The sequence below is a fragment of the Dreissena polymorpha genome, chromosome 3, assembly GCF_020536995.1.
Source record: "Dreissena polymorpha isolate Duluth1 chromosome 3, UMN_Dpol_1.0, whole genome shotgun sequence".
Classification (NCBI taxonomy): domain Eukaryota; kingdom Metazoa; phylum Mollusca; class Bivalvia; order Myida; family Dreissenidae; genus Dreissena; species Dreissena polymorpha.
In genome coordinates, this window is record NC_068357.1 from 69020098 (window position 1) to 69043372 (window position 23275).

The window sequence follows — 23275 nt, forward strand, 5'->3', positions numbered from 1 at the left end:
TTTTCAAAACGAATTGAATAAAACTTTATGATACTAGAACCAAATCAATTGATTTTAAAAGAACCCATATTACGCCGCGCCTCCGAAGTGCATCTTTTGAGGTCGTCTTTGATAAGGATCGTTACGACTCCGACTTTTGCAACGTTCGCGTCAGGTTAATGCCAGTGAACTCTTTAAAATACACAGCGTCCTCTTCTGATCACAGAACGGCAATCTGAAATTAAAAATGTAATACGGTTGGTGCAACACGTTCAACATGTATTATTAAACAAAGCGGTCAACTTGATCAAACGCGGTGTCCAAAAAATAAAAGTAACCGAAAACCCTCGTTACCCGTTTTGCCTTTCATCCTGACCTGACCTTCGATGAACCCCGTATTTTATGCAAATTGCAGCAACCTTACAGTTACAAGTGGACCGTTAACTCTTACCAGTTATTGTCCGCATTCGGGCACCCTTTTGTCAAGCCGTAATGACCCGGGATGTAGCGGGTTCAGCGACGCGGTCACCGTACAATACACTGTATCGCCACGAATTATAAGTTTGACTGGTGACGCTACTGATAAAATGTGACGACTCTTTTTATTAAAAGTAAATGAACTCCATTGAAATGTTTATTATTTAAACTCAGTGTACATTTTCTACTGTCAAAACCGGATAATTTCTATCATTTTTCATTAAAATCATGGGTGATATTAATCGAAATTAACCTGCCGCCATTTCTTTCGATGGTTATAATTTTGAAATAAAATGGAAATGCAAACCTGTCATATTAAACAGAGCTGGTCTAGACCGAAACATACAACATATTGTTTAAAAATTTAGTGAACTAAGATCTGAAGTGAGAATAATTAACATCTATACGGTAATCAAAGGACATTTTGCAAAGATTGCAACACATAGACCAAAAGTTGAAAACGGAAACGTTATGCCTGCATTTGTTATTTTTTCTCAAGAAAATGTTCTTTGTTGTCATATTCAAAATATGTTTACATGTTCATGGATAAGTATGTGTGTATGTTTAAAACTCAGTACAAACCGTAGTGATAGTACGGCAATAGCCCAGGAATATATGTTTTAGTACTTCGATACCTCAAAAGTAAAATAAAAATAGAGCGATTCAGTGTTTCAAAATCGATATTTTTACGACAATTGCCACCGCCAACAGTCTAAAAGCCACAGATAACTCTATAACACATACCGGTATTAAGAAACTCATATGTGTAATAGACTATAATGTCTTCTTTTTATATTTATCTGCATCGTGCGTTTAGATAAAACCGATACAGCAGATGCATTTCTTCTTCAACATTTAAACTTATGGATATTGTTATTTCGCTGTCTTTACTTCATTGTTTTCATTTTTTTCGTCATTCTGACCGTTGACACATGTACGTTCTATGGCGAAAATATATAACTTAAATTACTAACAGGTTTCTCCGTCACGTGTACTCTGACGAAATAAATGTGAGGTTAAATGAATACGCTTATTAATATTGGGGTTGAAGTTATTGATTACAAAACTGTCGCTCACTGCTGTAAGGGGGAGGGATGTTGGTTCTGCATCCATGCTGCTCAATTATTAGTTATTTATAATTGTTTTCTGTTGTTTAAAGTGTAAAATGTTGCACTAACAACGAGGTTGTACAGCTGTTGTGAGGTTTTACATATAATATAAACAGGTTGTTTTGATCCAGCCTTATTATTTCCTTCGCGCTCAAGATAAATGATCGAGTTATCATTCATTTCTATTCTCCACTAATTCATCGCATAGCATAAAATAAACTCTTTTTTTAACAAAAGTTAAAACGTTATTTCCGATGATTTCAGAGAAACCATTACACTGGATATTGATTATTAAAGGTCATTTCAAAGTATCATTTTAAGGCGTACACAAATCATTGAATCATATACGTTTTGCATGAACTCTTGGTGTATGTCTAACAGCTACAAGAACAAGTCACTCATCACGCCATTAAGACCTAACCGCCGCGCTGGTCATTTTTCATAGGCCAGCGTTAGTTGTAATCACTTTAATATTGCGAGCTTAAACCGAATTTTTAAGGCCTTTGCAAACAGTTTGGATCCAGATGAGACGCCACAGAACGTTTTAGATATTCAGCAGACGACATTTTAGCAGACGACAAATTTCCCAGCATTCAAAGGGTTAATATTGCGAGCTTGAACCTCTATCATTATGTCAGCGAAGCAGAGTGGACGATGGTCAGCATGTTGTGTTACATGGTAGATAACATTACCAATTAATTACAAACAATGGTGACCGTGTCAGACCGACACGATTAACACGTATATGTGCTGTAGATGTTATGGGATTGCGCATGGGCATAATGTGCCATTTCCTTCCGTTAACATTTTGGCCGCCTCGTGTTTGTAACAAAGCACTTATGAAACTATTTTAATGCTTTTCTTTTTCTTCTTTTTCTTCTTCGTCATGTTCTCCTTCTTGTTCTTCTTGTTGTTGTTGTTGTTCTTCTTCTTCTTCTTCTCCTTCTTCTTGTTGTTGTTGTTCTTCTTCTTCTTCTGCTTCTTCTTCTCTTTCATGTTGCTTCTTTTTCTTTTTCTTCTTCCTTTTCTTCTTAATATTTTTTATATTATTCTTTTACATTCTTGTGTTAGTGTTATATGTCTGATAAAACTACCAATTAAATTGTTGGCATTAAATTGTTATTTTGGTTTCTGTATCGTTTCCGGTATGAACAAGACTATTTGTTAATAAGTGTGCACGTCGTTGCAATATTTAACAAGAGCACCGCATAACGGGCGCCACGCTCGGCTGCGGGTGCAGTTTTGAATAAATGAAAGCTTGGCAGATTTTTTAAGAGGTCACAGTGACCTTGATCTTTTATCTAGTGACCCCAAAATGGGTGTGGCGTGTAGAACTCATCAAGGTGCATCTACATATGAAGTTTCAAAGTTGTAGGTTGAAGCACATTGATTTTAGAGCCAATGTTAAAAACCTTTACAAACATTGACACGGACGGCGGACACGACGAGCTGGCTATGAAAATACCTCGGGTTTTCTCCGAAAAAAGCCGAACTAGTTACTTGTTATACAATCGATTGTAGACAATTGATGTTTAAGACATTAAATGTACATATTAAGACCAAAAAAACCCCAACTACTTTCATACGTGCATTTAACTAATGCAATTGCCGAATTTAATACTCATAATGTTTTTATCTAGAAACTAAAAATCATATGGGTTGTGCTCTGTGAAAGGGGGGTTACATGCATGTGCGTAAAGTGTCGTCCCATATAAGCATGTGCAGTCCGCACAGACTAATCAGATACGGCTCTTTCCAATTAATGGTATCTGTCGTTTGCAGAAAGTCTCTTCTTAGCAATAATCCAATTAAGGCGGTAAGTGCCTTCCCTTATAAGCCTGTGCGGACTGCACAGGCTCATATGGGACGACACTTTATGCACATGCATTAAGCCCCTTTTTCACAGATCGCGGCTCATATTTTTTTTTTTACTCAAGTCGCAATGAAATCGTTAATAGCAGCATGCAAGTTCTGAAAAATAGAAGTTATAAGATTACATGGGCATTCTCAGCTTTGTTTGATTCTACGCCAATTCCTGTTTAAGTGAAAGGTAAACATTGACTAATACCAATCACATTTACATATGTTACATAATTTCTCAGAAGGTCTGACCGCAAACTGTTAGCATTGTAAAAGCTGACAACGCTCTCCCACAGATTATGTAACAGTCAATGCGTGGGTGGGTATATCTAGGTTAGCATTTGTCTTCACCATGTTAAACCACAGCGAATATAATATAAAAACATGCTAAATATCATATTTATAACGTGTTTTATGTCATACGCAGAAAGGCGTTTTCTGAAGATGTTTCCTGTCACTTATGTCATGATTGTCAATTCTTTGGTTAATTATTGTTTGCTAACTAGGTCGCTGGTCACTTTGTCATTACCTTCTTATGTATTTTACAACATTTGTTTATAACCGCCATTATCAATTACGACAACCGTACATCTAGAGAAGAGCGTTTACGCGCTGCGCAAAAATTAAATACCACTAAATGGACGGTGAAAATCAATTAACCCAACATTTATGTGACAGTTTTATTCCGCATACATAGGGTCTTATATCAACAGTTATGTGAGTCGGTTTATTGCGTAGTTTTAGTGGATTTTGACTGTTTATTATAAAATTAAAGGGTTATTTAAGCGTTATTTAAGAATTAATTTCCGTATCCCTTAAGAAAAAGTGACGTAATGCGTTGATGATGGTCGCTGAAAGGTCACTTTTACACTTGAAGCTCTTGCCAGTGGTCACACGACACTCGATTCTTGCCTGTTTAGACCAATTAATTGTATAACAGGAACATTTGTAAGCTTGTGATAAATCATAACGTCCGTTCGACTTCCGATGGATGCGTTCTTGGTATCAAATAACAAGTACAAACATAATAAACCTCTGTGTTGAGTTGCCGTATAAATTATCGTATATCTATGAGAGATTTTACATGAAAATTACACAACGATTTTTACATATTTCGATTTATATTGATGATTACCGTTACATCTATACCACCAACAATTTCGATATAAATTACGGTCATATTAATTTATAACATGTAATACTCTTGTGATATCCGGCAAAACGCACATAATGTATAATATAATAGGTATAAAATAATTTCCGTGAATGCGTTAAAGAAATGGTAATCGTATATAGTTATACATCCATTCCAATATGTAATAATTACAACACTCTCTATTTTTTTAATTTACATTTCACTTTGATAGTGGTGATACATTATTCGCCTATTTTTACTTCCATTAAGGTGTGTTGCTTAGCAAAATCACGTAGTGAAAGCTCTTCTGTGAGATCGATAATTTATAATAAAGAACACTAGACACGCTATTAACTTACTGCTTACTTGTATCACCAATAACCAAGTTAATGAATTTATAATGTGGGTATTTAAATGTAGTATCCCTATCTAGTTAAATGCTTCCACATATCATTTCAGGTAAAACAATGGTTGAACTTGTTATTTAATAACTTTATATTGACTGTAATTGATACAAGTATATCATACTGATTTACTGCAAACACACAATAAGCACCGGGCTAGTGGGTTAGCGTAAAGACGAAATTGATATAATAATGATTTAGTTACGACACAATTAGTATAAAAGCATATAGACTTTCAATTGATATGTCGCTTTAATAAAACGGGTATGTTACGTGTGGAACAGTTGGACATTCGGTGCCTCTGAATAAAAATGACCCCATGGACAAGACGACTGTCAGCATATCTGAAATCCTACCAGACAAAAGTGCGCAGTGATTGTGCATATGGCGCACTAAAGCGGTAGAAACTTCAACTTCTGCTGCAGCAGATGAAAATGCTGCTCGAGTTGGGGCCTATCGCTGAAAGCATTATTCAAATATAACAAGAGTTTTGATTGGCTGATGACATAATCAAAATATAAATGCTGGTCGAGCAGGATTTTTCTTATGCAGCAGACAAAATGCTGCTCGGGCAGGAATTTGTTGGTCGAGCAGCATTTTCTGCTGCAGCAGAAGTTAAAGTTTCGACCCCCTTGATGCGCCATATGTGTAAGTGTTAATATCACCTCGCTACAATGTATGTGATCGTTAAGACATGAACTCGATAACGTTGTGCATTTTCACGATTTAAAGATTGGTCATGTCCGTTCTGTTTGTCCTTGCATAGCTGATTTTCTATAATTCTACTAATTGTTTTGGCATTGAAAATGACCTTCAAATATGATATTTGCTGTGTGATTATTTAATTATTTTATTATAATAAGTATATATATGTTTACAGTTGATATTATGCGACTATATAATTTAAGCAATGTTAATTACTTTTTGAATCAAAAGCATTGCTCTCATTACAATCTTCATTCATAAATTCATATATACAGTCAGTAATTCGTATACATCCATTCATTCATATAATCATACTTAAATTCATATATATTTATATAAGGAAGTATTACTATTATGAAGGGTTATATGAATTGAAGTCAAGATGTTTTAATTGTTCTACAAAACTAGTCTTGATAGTTTGTATTGTTCTCTTTGTATAACCTGAGTCATTATGTAAGTTCTAAACATAAATAGGCAATGCTTGGACCTTCGAGCAAAAACGTATTGTATTCTCTTCAAGATGGTCGGAAACCGAAGGCCAACACACTAAATATTATTACTAGAAACTGATACACTTCTGAAAACGAAAATGAAAATGGTTTACTATTATTTTTAATTGAATGCATAACATATAAATATGTGTCAAGGCTATAAAGTATGTGTAAATTGTGAATGAATTTGAATTTTTTAAAAGGATTACTGTATGAAAATTCAGGCCAATCTTAACAATCGCCAACCTTTAGAATAAACAAGAATAGACATAGTTCCAAGAAAGCATACAGCGTTTAAATATATGCAGTCAATAAATTTTGCTTATGTCATAAATATATTTTTTCTTCTTAACTTTATAGCTTATGCATTTCGTTTCGTATTAAAATGTAGAATCCTATTAGAACAGAACAGTTCCACGAAGTTTCATTATTGTAAGAGTCCAGTCTTCTATACTTAAATAGTTCTTCCTAATTATTTATTAAATAAACCCTTTGAGCTGAACTCGATTATGAATAGAAACCGTTTTGTTAACTTTTTAACATGAGAACAACTTTTAAAAAGAGTGCGCGGATATTGTATGAGAAATAAGCTTAGCATTTGGCAGCCATCTTCTCCAATACCGAAACGTCCTCTTCAGTTAGTAAACAAGGTGACATCATGGATGAACACAAAAGGCAGAGGCCGTGTTAAGCATTGTGTTAAACATCACTGTAGCTGCTTCGAAACAAATTTCATGAGTGAAATAAACCTAGACTATTGATTCTTTTTTTTTCATTTTGTAAGTCCCAATGACAACGTTTTAATCAACATTTAAGCCATTCATGAATCATTAAGAAAACTTATTTGCCAGTACTCATGCTTCGAATATCAGTAAAAACAGTAATTTACACTTAGTTGCATTTAGTTGAGACTGGTCATATATCTGATTTTAAAGCGATTTATTGCAATGCATAACGAATGCTGATAAACTTAATGAGTTTTCGAATTTGTATTCAATATACTAAGGGCAATATTCGATTAAACCTTTGATAGCAGAATGACAATATTGACCACAGGCGGTTAGCGCGTGTCAATGATATTAATGAGTAAAAACATCATTTTGAATGAAAAATAATCAAATTATAACAAAAAACCAACTTCTCTGAAAAAAAAATCACCATCAAATATATATAACGAGGTATTCAACTAAAAATGATCCGAAAACAGGGTGCATCGCTTTGAATAACCATAACTTCATCAATTATGCAGCGATTTCCATGAATTCGATCTTATTCAACGCAGAAAATAATTTCCTTTCTTTTTGTAAATGCTGGGTCAATTTTTTAGAAATAACACGATACACAAAAGTGATTTTTTCAGAGAAGTTGATTTTTCGTTAAGATTTGATAATTTTTCGTTCAAAATGATTTTTTTACTATTTAATTTCATAGCCACGAGCTAACCACCTGTGGTTTTGACATTATTATTGTTTTTAGTAAGAAAACGTAAGATAAATATTTATTATTTACCATTATTTTTCCTCTATTCAGGAATTTAATTTTGTAACAAAATGTCAACTCTTTATATCAAGAATATAAACTCGAAATACAAAAACAGCAAACTAGATTGAAATTTAAGCAAGTACAAGTATACTAATTCTAAGCAAGCCCTCTGAACATGTCGTCTGTGACCTGCATATTGAGTGCCCATGTTGTGACGCCCGATACCATGGCCAGGTTACGCAAGCCTGACCTAAGCGACCCACCTTCGCAGGGCTTCCCAATTGAAGGCCATTTAACATTCACGTCACTTGAAATGAACCCTGATAACGTGTAGTTCAATATTGGGTAACGAACAATAGCCCGGGCTCCGATTTATTCAACACCGGTTCGTTTTCTCACGGTCTCAAATGGACGGTATTTAGTTCGTAACAATTACGTTGCGCATTAATGCGCATGCGTGAAATCACGCAAGTTAACAAATTGACTGAGTACAGAGATGATTGTGTTCAAGATTATGCAATTATTGAACAAGGTTTTACCTTTCACCCACTCGTCGTCTGGGGTCAGTCTATTTGAAGTGATGTCCATCATCAAGGTGGGGTGAAAAGTTCGTTGAAATGTTTGAATAGTCTGCATTTAGTGACAATATACTTATGAGGTCGTCTGTCTAGAACATATTGACCTCAACGTATTTTAATCAGATAACGCAAACATATTAGTGTCCATCTAGATATATCTATACTTATTGGAAAAAGAAGAAACTGTGCATGTTTTCATTCCGATTTTTTTCTATGTTGTTACATATCAATATAAAAAATTAGTATTACATTTTATGCTATAAACTGAACCAATCAGTCATTCAAAGCAACACTGAACTATCATGAAAACGTTTACGACGTCCAGATGCAAAATAAATAACCCATTTATGCCTAATGGACTCTCCCATCCTTCTAAATTGGATCAATTTATTTCCAAACTTAGGGATGTCTAGTATATTTATTTATATATTTAGAATATTTCTTACAGAAATTCCTTTAAGCAAACAGCGCAGACCTTGATGAGACTACGCTGTTTGCAAAGGCCTTTTTTCTAGACGCTAGGCATAAATTGGTTGTCAAATTTGCATAGGCCAAAAGCACATTTTACTTCGAAAATAAGGAATACGTCAATAATATTAGTTCGAGTGCTTCGAAAATAAATCAATACTATCAGTCAGTAACTGTTATTTTTTATACGTTATAAGGTATATATAAATAGTTGTGTTATTTTGCGGAACATGTTTCTGTAAAAGAAAACGAACAATGTTGTTTTTTTTAAACTATAATGTGAGGGTCTTTTCTAATTATATACCTCATAAAGCTTTCGTATTTGAAAATTTCAAAGCATGTCGAACTCTGTTTCAAAAGTTTGAACGTAGCTTTGGAAAACAAACTGAAACAAATTGAAAAAATATATCATATTAAAAAATGACTACATGTGTTAATCAACACTTTAATGTTCATTTCGGTTAAAGCTATGTAAATAAACTGCGTTTCTGGATACCGAATTAGGAACGAGTTTGTTCGGAACTATTTTTCTTGACTTCATTCACAAAGCAAACCGTTGACAGTGGTTAACGTTTTGAAAATAGCCGAGGGATGATTGCAAGATAGTTAGTTTGACTTTGAACTAATAAGTGGTAACATTCTTCGGATTATTCAACAGATGTGAACCACATATTTAATCCCTAATTACTAAGTGATTCATCACAGTCCAATAACGTACTGAAACCCTCCAAACACAGAACAAGACAGAAACAAAAATCTCGATAAAAATAACAATTATGATAGAAATAACAATAGAACCAATTGAACAAATGAAATTAAAACTGAAAATACAATAATTCATGTGTTTTTGCTTTCGTTTTTTTAAACGTCATGTGCCAAACATTTACGAAACTAACTGTATTGTATATTGAAACATGTCTAAAAATACATTTTATTTTTGCCTCTGATAACAATAACTCATTAAAATTTCGTACACAATACTAATCCTCATGTGCTTATTGGTGTTAGAAGCTATCTGTAATACATTTTCTGTAAAAATACGTATTGTTTCTGTTTAAATGAATATAATTGGCGAATGGAACGCCGATCAATTGTATATTTCAGAAATTGCGTAATGCATCATATGAATACTTAACCTATCCTCGCTAGACGAACACTTAACACGGCTGATTGAAAAACACCAGTTGATCTGACATAACAAAGGAGAAAACATGAATGGAAATGAAAATGCAAGAAGACGTATTCTCCGTATCCACTTGGCCACTCTTTGTCGACACCCACGTATGTCTATCGTAAGATGACTTTCATAACTCCTATAAGGCCATGAATTTATAGTTAAGTTTGTTTCAAAATGTCAATACTTTATTAACACTGTTTCCACTTATTGCACCACACATGTCCAATACACAATTTGTTACATGTAAAGGCAGTGAATGTTAAATAAGCATAAACGCGCAATCATCGTACTAATAGATGTTAATTTAGTTGTAACCTCTTTATTTTAGCTCGATTGTATCGGATGTAATTAACTTATAAATTATAAAGATTCTCTAGACTCCATTTCCCGAACAGAACTCGTCCTTGCCGTTTTTGGAAAGATTCTAAAACTCTTCCCGACAAGGGATCGAACCCGGGACACCTCAGTCGCAAGGCGGACACCATATCTATTACACCCACGCGACCTAAAATGTATTACATAAATTTACATGGTATTGTGAGCAAAAAGCATGTAATTATCCTATGATAATAGATGATCATTTTCTTGTTATTTGTTTATTTACAATACTCGTATTTTTTTTAATTTCCGTTTTAATCTACCGCTAAAACAATTTTCCCGCGAAACTAAAGAACAACAAACTGTGGCCTTATTCTGTGCTATAACGTCCTGCTTGCTTTAATTAATCTATCCGGTCATTCGCGTAACTTCTGTCATAACGTAAGTTTAACTCCCAACTGGCTGTTAAATAACGCATCTTGATGTCCGAGCGCAACCAGTAATGGGCCATTGTCACTGATGACAAAAATCTTGTCAGGCACGTGACGTGACCCAAGAAAATAAACGTGTTTGGATGTTGACCTGACCTATTTCTGGAACTCATAAAGAATATTTACTATATTTACGTTGTTGTTCACTCGAATTAATAAAGGTAAATAATTCGTTAAGATATTTATCGATATAATATAGTCTACATAATTTTATAAAATTCGGCGCCTATGATTGGTAGCAATTTTTTAAAACGTAAAAACCGCAGGTGTTTTAAAATCTGTGAAAGACACAAAAAGACGTCTTAAAGCACAGATTCTAATCACACTCAATTCAATAAAAGCAATATCTTATGTCAGTTGACATTGAATTATTCGTATTTTGATCTTCAAACGAAACTTAAGTACAGGATCTGATTCAAAGGCATGATCGAATATTAGTCTTATATTATTTGAAGGCAAATTAAAATATGTCTTTCGCTATTGAAATTCTACGTTGCGTTGAATGACCTTAAATAAATCGTGTTCTGAGAAAACTGGGAATAATGCATGTGCGTAAAGTGTCGTCCCAGATTAGCCTGTGCATTCCACACATGCTAATCAGGGACGACACTTTCCGCTTTTATGACATTTTTCGTTTAAATGAAGTCTCTTCTTAGCAAAAATCCAATCCAGGTTAATCTGGGACGACACTTTACGCACATACATTAAGCCCCGTTTTCTCAGAACGCCTCTCAAATGCTTTCATTTATCGAGTTGGTTTGTGGTTAAATATAAGTTTTGCTTTAAAATGTGATGATTTTGATTACCAAATGTGACATCCATAGCTTTTTAGTTACCAAGCTTATAATTATTAATTCATGCACCCAAAGCATACTCATTTCCATTAAATAATTCTTTTACATAAATAAATCTGTCAAAGATGAAAATTCGATGACCCGCAGTCTGCTATACTACAATTTGTTCGAAATACATTGTATCGTTTTACAACAGGAAACTGTTATGATACGCTTGTCTATTCTGCACTTGATTAACCCTTAAAGCGCTGGAGCTGAATTTTAAAGGCCTTTGCAAACAGTTTGGATCCAGATGAGACGCCACAGAACGTGGCGTCTCATCTGGATCCAAACTGTTTGCTATTCTGATAGTATTCTTTGAAAAAAATCGAAGAAAATGCTAATTTTAGAAATTCTGCAGACGACATTTTAGCAGAAGACAAATTACCCAGCATGCAAAGGATTAAGTTTCCTCCTCAGAAGTTTTGATTTATTTGAATGAGTGCTCAAACATACATTATGTGCCTTAGATGAGTCGCGTTCTGAGAAAACTGAGCATAATGCATGTGCGTTAAGTGCAGTCCGCACAGGCTAATCAGGGACGATACTTTCCGCTTTTATGACATTTTTCGTTAAAATGAAGTCTCTTTTTAGCAAAAATCCAATTTAGGCGAAAAGTGTCGGACTCCACAGGCTAATCTGGGACGACACTTTACGCACATGAATTATGTTCAGTTTTCTAAGAAAGCGACTCAGATGTTTTATGATTAATGCAGTTCAAAATTAAATTTGTACGCTAGGGTTCTTTTATCTCGTCGCTGTTTTTTATATTTCTGTCAAGTTTTAGGTTGGTTAAAGTGCACGTGTTACTGTGTAACATGATTGTATGACACTGCGGAAAAAATCATAATTAAATGAAACACATGTAGAAAATTTAATAAAAGATCCATAAATGCGTAAGTTGTACTTATAGATATTCCAAGGGAATCGATCATTCATTACGCATGCGTTGGTTATGGCATCAGGTGAAAATCAGATTGAATGAACAAAGAGCTTTATTGGCAATCGTACCATTTCATGCCTCTAACTCATACACGCAATCGTGCCATTTCATGCCTCTAACTCATACACTTGTATTCAGGTACTCTTACCATTACATAAGAACGCGGTCGCTATCAGGTATATTTAATCAAATCTAGTTATGCAATGCCGCTGGGTTAAACCTTCGTTGCATTAGGTCAAATTTGACCAGTTACGTGAGCGAAAGTAATGTAGCGTGATTTAGCCTTCGGTAGTGTAGCAATTGCGCAGGTAAAAATAGCAACAGAGCGCAGGAATTGATTGCGCGTAATTGCAATTGCCGGTGGATCCATTTCAATCATGCTTTATTCTATAGTTATCGTGTGTTTTTTCACCCATACTGTACTTTGGGTTCTTGCTCGTGTCGGTGTAGTAACATGATATTAATATTACGTAATAAATGGTAATGGCGGAACCCTTAGGAATATTTATCCATGTCTACAGCAAACTGTCTTCACGAACAAATCTGCGCACGTTTGATCGTTATTACAACAAAGTCATAAATTTGTCAATAAAAGAACAACCATAAATACATGTAGTTATAATAAATCCAAACAGTTTTGTATCGATTTATTTTCAATCCAGAAAAAACACACTTTATAATATATTACAAGTATGTTTCATATGTAATTACAATATCCAACTCATTTATTATAAGGCAATGTGAAGAGCATTTTGCCAAAATATTATGCACACGGGAAAATAATTGTTATCATTTGATTAAGGGAGTTTATCCATATTTATAGTCTGAGAAGTGTTGCGAAAATTACGCCCCTTTAGTAAGTAGCTTGTCCTTTCTAATTACTAAAACTGATATTTTCCGCGGGAGATCAACGGTTGAATAATCGCAATTGCAAATTATGTATTTAGGTCTTAAATTGTATAACTATGACACGTGCGTCATGAAAATTATGCAACAGCCTCTTCGTTACTGTTATCTTCAACGGGGGATATGTGCCGTACTTAAAATCGCTAAAGTGACGTGAATTGACTTAGTGACGGTCACATTCATATATTTATTTAAAGGGATCTTTTCACGCTTTGGTAAATTGACAAAATTGAAAAAAGTTGTTTCAGATTCGTAAGTTTTCGTTTTAGTTATGATATTTGTGAGGAAACAGTAATACTGAACATTAACCATGCTCTAATATAGCCATTATATGCATCTTTTGACGATTTTAAAACCTAAAAATTATAAAGCGTTGCAACGCGAAACGATTGAATAATTTGGAGAGTTCTGTTTTTGTCGTTAAATTTTGTGAAACTACGAAGATTGCTTATATAAGGTATAAAATACGTCACAAATGTGTACTCGGCGGAATAGCTCAGAAGGTGAAAAGCGTTTTTACTTCAGGACTCTGGCAGGACTCCAGGGGTCACTGGTTCGAAACCTGCTCCGAGCAATGTTCTTTTCCTTTTTTTATTTTTTTTTTCTTGATTTTTTACTGGAGCTTTTACGATCCAATGTTTACATTTATCAATATAAAGCATTTAATGAATAAGTTAAAAAAATGCCAAAATCTGTGAAAAGGCCCCTTTAACATGACAAACATCACTATAAAACAGTCAACAACAGAAAACTAGTTTGGATACTACTATCGATATTAAAAACGTATGATCTCAAAAATAAAAAATAAAAATTGTGATAATCCACATGACATATATTCACTCTGAAACTACTAGCGGACAAACATATACGTAATATAGGCGAAACTCATATATTCCATACATTCCATCAGCCGGAAAAGTGATGCATAATACGAATGTTATTTATTTGTGTCTTGTTCTGTGAAAATTTGGCAAAATACATGTGCGTAAAGTGTCGTCCCAGATTAGCCTTTGCAGTCCGCATAGGCAAATCAGGAACGACACTTTCCATGTTAATGAAATTTTTCGTTTTAAGGAAGTCCCTTTTTACCGGAAATCTGGTTTAAGCGGAATGTGTCGTCCCTGATTAATCTGGGATGACACTTTACGCACATGCATTAAGCCCAGTTTTCTCAAAACAAGGCTCTTTTACTTAACGTATCGAAATAATAAAATAATTTCTTGGGGGGGGGGGTATATGCGCAGCCATTCGTTTTCACCAGATATCAAAGGTCAGGTCATTATTACTCAAAATATAACAAAACGTAAGGACATTGAATGGTGTGATCACTTAAAAAGTACATGAGATATTATGGTTTAACTTGTTAAACGCATCGGGCTATAGGCTTTTCATGGGTCAGCTTATCGATCTCTACCTCTGTTCAATCGTCCGTCTTTCTGCCGTTCCCGAAAAAACTGAAATTACGTGTTTAAGTACATAAGATGAGATAACTAAACTTAAGGTACATATTTTATGCGATAGCAGCATTCTTAGATTCTTTCAAGGCGAAACCTGTAATGCTTTCATCACTATTAAACATATGATTTATACTCAAAATAGATGTGTGAAGTGTTCCTAAATTATATATACTTTACATCGATTGCTGCTATAAAAAATATCACTTATATGAGTCATTTTCAAAGCTCCAGACAGAGTGTCGATTTAAATTAGGTATATGAAGTTGGCTATGGGATCTGATATCGAAATTCATCTCTTAAACTCGTCATTGCAGAGCTGGCTCTGAGAGAAACTTTAAGCTATACATATGAGTCGCGTTCTGAGAAAACTGGGCATAATTTATGTGCGTAAAGTGTCGTCCCAGATTCGCCTGTGCAGTGCACACAGACTAATCAGGGACGACACTTTCCGCTTGTATGACATTTTTCGTTTAAATGAAGTCTCCTCTTAGCAAAAATCCAATTTAGGCGGAAAGTGTCGTCCCTGATTTGCTTGTGCGGACTGCATAAGCTGATCTGGGGCGACACTTTACGCATATGCATTATGCCCAGTTTTCTCAGAACACGACTCATATATGTTTCTAGGGATAATATTGCAGTTATGACTGTGAACTTCGCTATGAGATCATACAACTACATTCAAGTCTGCATTCTGTTTAAAGCTCTGAGATAGAAATTAAGCTACGCATATGTCTAAAACGGATAATCGCGTGGCTGGTGGCTGAGAATACAGCTCCACATCCATGTCTGTATTGTGTGAATTAAGACCTTGCTCGGTAATAAACTACGAATTCAGCTCTGTATGGCAATACTGTGGTTAAAACATCAGATTCATGAGGCACCCACTCTTTTTAAGCAAGACATACACGAAATGACAAATACATATCATCAAAATACAGACCGGGAGGCCGTTTTTTTCCAAAGAACGTATAGAGATTTTGCGTAAGACTCGCAAGATTCGTTCGTACGCGTATCGTCAGTATTGTGAACCGTTTTATCAAAGAAATCGCAGCTGAAATGTTGTAAGATTTTTGCTTAACGCTACGATTGGGTAAGACCAGTTCGTAAACATGGCGGTCATAGCAGCTTAAGACGTCGTTAGGCTTAGAGAAATGAAGCCGTTTCGAGATAGAAAATACTTAAGCGATCTGCGATATGCAGGTTTGATTTTACATTCTTATAAGTGTTATGTTGTCAATGCATCAAATTTAATTGAAATAACTTATTTTTGATAACGTTGAATGAGTTCGTTATTATCGACATTAAATCTCCGCGAAGGGTTTTCGTTCAATGCTCTCACATGCACTGCCGAGCAGGCTCCGGTCTAATCTCTGCGCGGAGGTTGATCTGTATGGATGTTCCACGGCAAAATCAGTACTTTTAATTGTGTTGAATAGAAACGTGCGACGAAATGTTTAATGTTCTGATAATAAATTGTTTAGTCGTTAAAAGAATGAATATTTAGTTTGCTTAGTTTCTTGTTTTATCAAAACAAATGTTTTATTGATTCATTTGAACTAAACAGGTTCAAATGTCCTTATATTTTAAATTTTTAAGGCTGAAATTGTAGTCGGACCTTGCATGTTTCGGACGTTGCTATGCACGTTTTTTTTTTGCAACACAATTCGCTGATTTACCTTTTTCGCATAATGTTTTAAATTTGTTTTATCTACTGATCCACTTTTAATGTCTGAAATATCCACCCCAGTAAATAAAAGTTTTAAACTTAATATACCCGGGCATTATCAAACTTCTGTCTAGATAAGTTTTGTAAATTGGGCAAATGAAATACCATACAGTGCAAAAAATGGGCAAATGAAATACCATACAGTGCAAAAAGAAGAACCATATTGGCAAGGAATGTCTGTTTAATTACGTGCGTGCTTGCTTTTTGTTATATACATAAGTATTTCATTCTTTTTTGGTTCTTGCAACTTCCAAATGATTGCCAATAAACATCCTTCATCGATATTTTCCTTATTCTCTCATTTCAATTATGATCTTCCAAAAATCAATTCCTGAGCTGATATGTGGTTGGTAACCTTCACTCAAATTCAAAAAGGAATACTTAGTAATGTCAAGAAAAATCTAACGCCCAAAACACCCCTAATTTTCTCAACGACGGCAAAATCAATGAGGTTTCGTCTGATAAACATCTAGATTTGAACTTGTCTTACTCATGTTCCTGGAATGACCACATTGAATCAATCAAGAAGAAAGCGTGGCAGAGAGTGCATCTAATGAGATCCTTAAAGTTTACACTCGAAAGAATGTCCCTTAACCCTTTTAGTGCGAGAACCGAATTTTGAAGGCCTTTGCAAACAGTTTGGATCCAGATGAGACGCCACAGAACGTGGCGTCTCATCAGGATCCAAACTGTTTGCTATTCTGATAATATTCTTTGAAAACAAATCAAAGAAAATGCTAATTGTAGAAATTCAGCAGACGACATTTTAGCAGACGACAAATTTCCCAGCATGCAAAGGGTTAAATATATGTACACGACATTTATTATACCAATTCTGGGATAATATATCTACTAAAGATGTAACAAAACTTGAACAACAGCAAGCAGCAATGATACTAAGCGGGTGGACACGTTTAGCATTATCTATAAAATGAAACTCTCGAACCATTAACAAAATAGGCGAACAAAACATAAACTGATCCTTTTTTACAAGATGTACAATTCACTATCATCCCCAATATATTTGTCCACTGATCCCCTCTTGCGTGGGTGAAAAACGGCTTATTTACTTCACATCCGAATGTTATAAAGTTTATAAACTGATTGTTTTTTATAGTTTATTTATAGTGTAGTTTCAATTTTCGCTGTTTACACCGTGTAAGTAGCACGCCTTACTGACAGAAGAAAGCAATCTCCACGCAGAGTTGTCGTTCCTTGCTCTCAAATACAACTCTGCGAAATGCTCAGCTTGCCATTTTGTCTATAAAATAGGTAAAACCGAACAAACGCATTCAATGTATATTTGATTGGATATTTAAGATCGCATGCATTAAATTAAGAAATATGACTTTTAAATGTACGATAAATCGTGCAAAAACTTGCGAGTTTTAATGCAACTCTTTGGAACTAATTTATTGCCCATTTACGCAGATGGAATCATTCCACGCACTTCACAAATGTAAACAATTGAACATATTTTTTTTTGAGTGACGTTAGGCATTGCTTCGACGTGTGTATGTATGTTGGTTTCTTAACATAAAAAAACATATCAATTTTATAATAATGAATTAAGACTGATATAAGATATCATGGTATGAGATGGTTTTCTTTAATGCAGTGAATGCAATGTAACCGTCGTTTGATTGTTTAGTATTCTGTAACCTCAATGATGAACGCTTAGAATGATCATGACATAAATGAGACGCTTTCATAACAATAGCCCGTTCTGAGCCCAACACTAAGGTGTACGAACTGGTCCAAAACTATTCTAAACTGTCCGGGACGGTTTATAAACCGTCCGGAACGGTTTGTAAACTGTCCCGGACAGTTTACTAAACTGTCCCGAGTAAACTGTCCCGGACAGTTTCTTACTTTTGAACCGCTCGTGCGTCTGTAAACTGCACCGGGCGATTTATTTTGTGGATTACAAACCGTCCGGGACAGTTTAGGAAACAGGCATAAATTATAGTACGCCGAAGGTTCTGAAGAGGAGTCAATCAACCAATCAGAACGCTCGTAACATGCGCGGATTTATGATTGGCATATCGAATTAAGTTTGTTTTTTTTATAAGTTTTCAACATGTGATACTTAAGAATGTTTTCCCTGGTATTTGGATTCATTGTTGCTTCTACTTTACCTGTCAGATTTCGAACTTGGTGATGATATTTAATTCCGAATATTATATACGGAAACCGGTCAGTTTTTGAACATTATGCGCTTAGATTTCTTTAGGATATCTCAGGTCCAAAAGCATCCCAGAATATTTTACGTGTTCGTTCGTTGTAAGTTATATTTTTTATATTAACGGTTTTAACATGGGACCTAGGTCTAAAGTCTCTTCATTCTAAGTACTTTATAAGCAACGTATGGGCACAGATGGGATCTAACTCACACAAAGAGGCCACTATATTGCCAATTTATGACAATATAAAGTAAAACACAACAATACGCTTTATATTTAATAAAATGAGGAATATAAAAAAACCAGAGACTGAGAAATATTTTGTGAATTTTAGCATAAACAGAGCATAATTTTTATTTGGGAATGAAAAAAAAGACTAATCAGTATGATACAAAATGACAAAATATGTAAATGCACGAGGAAAAAATACGCATAAAATCGAATTTATGACTATTGTTTTCCTGTTTTATGCTGGAGGGTGGGGTGGATTTAACGTCTTGTCGAGAATTTTTAACGAATGTAGTTTCATTTTTCGTTATATTACACTATACCTCGTGATTCAATGTAAAAATCTTGTGGTAAAGTAATTACAGTATTTAGCATCAAAGAAACAAACGAACAGTCGCATTGAAACAAGAATGTATTTAAACAATACAACAATAACCATGTATATAAATGTCTGTAATTATAGCTATAATTATGCGTAATTATTTTCTTACATTACATAATGGATTCATTTGATGTTCTAATCTGCAATTATTTTCAAACGGTACTTGACCAGAAACAATTATTCAGCAAGTAAAGAGATCAATAATTCCTATTGTCGGTACTGATCTGGCATAATTAAGGATTACAACACTTTGTTGATATACCATTTAAAAGAACAAACAATGTCAAACCAATTAAAAGTGCAAATAACAAGTTGAGAAGAATAATCATTAATTGCTTTCTTGTCATTGCTAGAAATTCAAAACAAATAAACAAAAAAGAATGATGAAAAACTTATGTTAGGTGCAGTATATTTTTATCACAAAGTTAAAATTTCAAGTAGATCTATTAAAAAAAACTATTTCTTTAACGAATTCAGAACATTTGCAAACCCCGGCTTTGCTTGCGGTATTTTTGTCAATTGCTTACTTGAAAAATTATTATTCAGTCTATTAAACCTGTTCGGTTTAAAAGCTGCTTCCTTCTATGTATAAAAATGCACTTTAAAAGAAGAAATTCGTTACCAATGTCAGAAATACTTTGTGGGCAAATACATTTATTTCGAGTACTTAAAATATTCATTTTTAACTCTGACGTGTTTGGCAGCAATGATTGATTGAATATTTTTAAAAGCATGTTTTGTCCGAGAAAATTAGCGTCGCTCGAGGTGACAACGATATTACATTACGCTCGTAAAACTTCTAAAGCATTATTGTAAGGAGTGTTCTGATTGGTTGATATAAATAATACCGTATCGGACAGTTTAAACCGTCCCGGACAGTTTACTAAACTGTCCCGGACAGTTTAAACCGTCCCGGACGGTTTATGCACACGAACGGTCCAAAACTTTCCTAAACCGTCCCGGACAGTTTGTAAACTGTCCGGGACAGTTTACAAACCGTCCCGGACGGTTTATAAACTGTCCCGGACAGTTTAGAATAGTTTTGGACCAGTTCGTACACCGTACAACACAGAGGTGAATGTAATGTAACCGTCGTGCAAGAGATTGAGAAGAAAGACGTAACATAATCCTCGAGCTTATTCTCAATTCTGCCATATTGAGAAATGGACAAATATTGTCTAAATGTAGTCTTAATGTTAAGTAATATAGCAACGCCTTTTTGTGTGGCATGTTTTGTCATAAGTAGTTTGTATGTTATTGCTGATATGTGTATACGAATGACAATATAAACGATGTTAAAACTATAGTATGTTTTAAAGAGATTCATTCATTTATTTTGATGATTCATAGTTATTTAAAATAATTCTACTACTAAATGACATTCAGATACAAATATTTACAAGTTACTGTCTATGCACTAAAATTGCTCTAATACAACACATTTCATTGGTACAGTGAAATATATTACAGTAAGTATGAAGTATATGATGCTCTTGAATGCCAACAAATGAAGAATCCAGTATCTAATGTACTTAAAATTGAGTAAACATGGTGTAGTTGTGGTGTACTTATTTTAATTTTCCAGGTTACACAATAAAACTGAAAACGAAGTGGGAGTATTGTTTTTGTAAGTGTGAGTTCATGAAACAATCAACATAATTATTAGGACTGTGAAGTTTGCAACACTAAATATATCTATCATCCAAGTACTCAATCTATTCCAAGGATGGATTTGATGGCAACATTATAACAATCATGTTTATAATTTAAATACCAGCATGCATGAAAACTTGCCGCTGACACAAAACACAAAAACACATTCTCTTAAAAAATAAACATAACTATTGTTATCAGCCATGGAAAACTTAATTTGCTGATTCTTTAACTATACATACAATCGGAATCACTACTTACATTTTGTAAAATCTAAAAATGATCAATCAATTTTCAATAAAATAACATATGTACTTTTATGTAGACGATCAAATTTGTATACTCTTATCACACACACTGCCGGATCATATAACGGATGAAACACAAAATAATATTGTACACTTAACATCTTTATTCAATGACCAGCGCAATTTCATTTGCCATGATACCTACATACGTTATGGTTCTCAGTTTATACATGTGTTGAAGTATCAAATATAAGACATGCATAATATTAAAATAAAACAATGCATGTGAATATGAGCTGCATTAGACACAAATGGTCCCGCCATCATATAAATGCATAGCTAAAATAATCTCAACACATATGTGTCCTACAAGAGATATGACTTTAACGCATTCCACAAACTTTACACATTTGCTGTTCTCTTGTGAAATTTAAATAAATAAGTACAAATATATAAATAAATGATTTAATCAATGAATGAACGAACAAACATACGAACGAACAAAACAACAACAAATTAATTAATACAATTATTGATTGACGAAAATACCGACCTAACATTTTGTTCATGTCATCACTTAATTGCGTTGAATGCCTTTAACCCTTCGCATGCTGGGAAATTTGTCGCCTGCTAAAATGTCGTCTGTATAATTTCTAAAATGAGCATTTTCTTCGATATTAAAAAAAAGAATACTATCAAAATAGCAAACAGTTTGGATCCCGATGAGACGCCACGTTCTGTGGCGTCTCATCTGGATCCAAACTGTTTGCAAAGGCCTTCAAAATTCGGTTCCAACACTGAAAGAGTTAAACCCGATTGCGCGTAAAAAGGTATTTGAACATATTCCAGGGTCGCATTTCGCAACTGCTATTTTGCTACTTTGTTTTCGGCTATTTGATTTTGCAGCAATGGTTGCAATAACCTCCTTCATACAAGCAACAAATAACGATTGATATAAGCGTAATCAAGCCGGACATGCTGGGTATTTTTGTTTCACACGACATAATGTTTCCACACTTAATATCGGTATTTAATAACGATAGAAATTTCAGGCGCAACGACACGTGTGCATACATTAAAGTTTTCACTAAATACATGTGTTGAAGTATAGGACATACATGAGTTACATTGTGCTTACAACAATGCCTGTGAACATGAGTTTTATTAGACACAAATGGGCCCGCCATTTTTATATGAGCATATAAATGTATAGATAAAAAAATCTTGACACATATGTATGCTGTGTATGCGTGGAAGAACAAAAAAAAAATAAAATAAAAAAATGTTTGAATGAATGAACTACCGTACAAATAAATGAACAGCAACACATTAATTAATTCAATAATTGATTGACGAAAATACCGACCACATATTTTAGCAATTTCCTCAATTTACTGCGTTGAATGCCTTTAAACCCGATTGCGCATCACAGGGTTTTAAACATATTTAAGAGTCGCATTTAGGAGCTGCAATTGCGCTACTTTGTACCGGTGCAACAATGGTACCACGGACATCCTTTACATGCGCAACATATTATAAGGATTATGATAAAAAAGACGATTATGGGGCATATAATTGTTACAGCGAGGGCAACTTTATCGCTGTAGTCGGTGGCATCATCTGTCAAAAAGAATACAAGAGCAAGTTAGGGATGTTTCTCAAAACTACGCCATGTTGGAAAATTCAAATTTGGATTGAATTGAATATACACACTATAATGGTAATATAAACATATGTAAACTGGCGTTGTTTCTCCTTACGTAAGCCATATGTTTATATCTTTGGTTTGTACAATACACCTTTTTGTAGTAAGAAGAACATATCAAATTTGCTCAAAATGACTTTAAGTAGTAATCTTTAAAGGTAAGGTTATTCTAAATCACGTGACATGTATGTTTCTAGTTAGGAACCATACATGAGCACATTTTTACCATAATATGGAAAACAAATTGGTACGGCGACACACTTTTGGCATAGTGTAACAATAGTTTCATTCATTTAAAGAGGCCTTTTCACGTTTGGGTAAATTGACAAAATTGAAA

At 34.3% G+C, this 23275-nt stretch overlaps 1 protein-coding gene across 2 annotated transcripts in view; it reads right to left on the reverse strand.

The window, feature by feature from the left end:
* LOC127874644 (sushi, von Willebrand factor type A, EGF and pentraxin domain-containing protein 1-like) overlaps positions 1 to 23275 on the reverse strand; it is a 496927-nt gene that overhangs the window by 103829 nt on the left and 369823 nt on the right. The window lies entirely within an intron of this gene.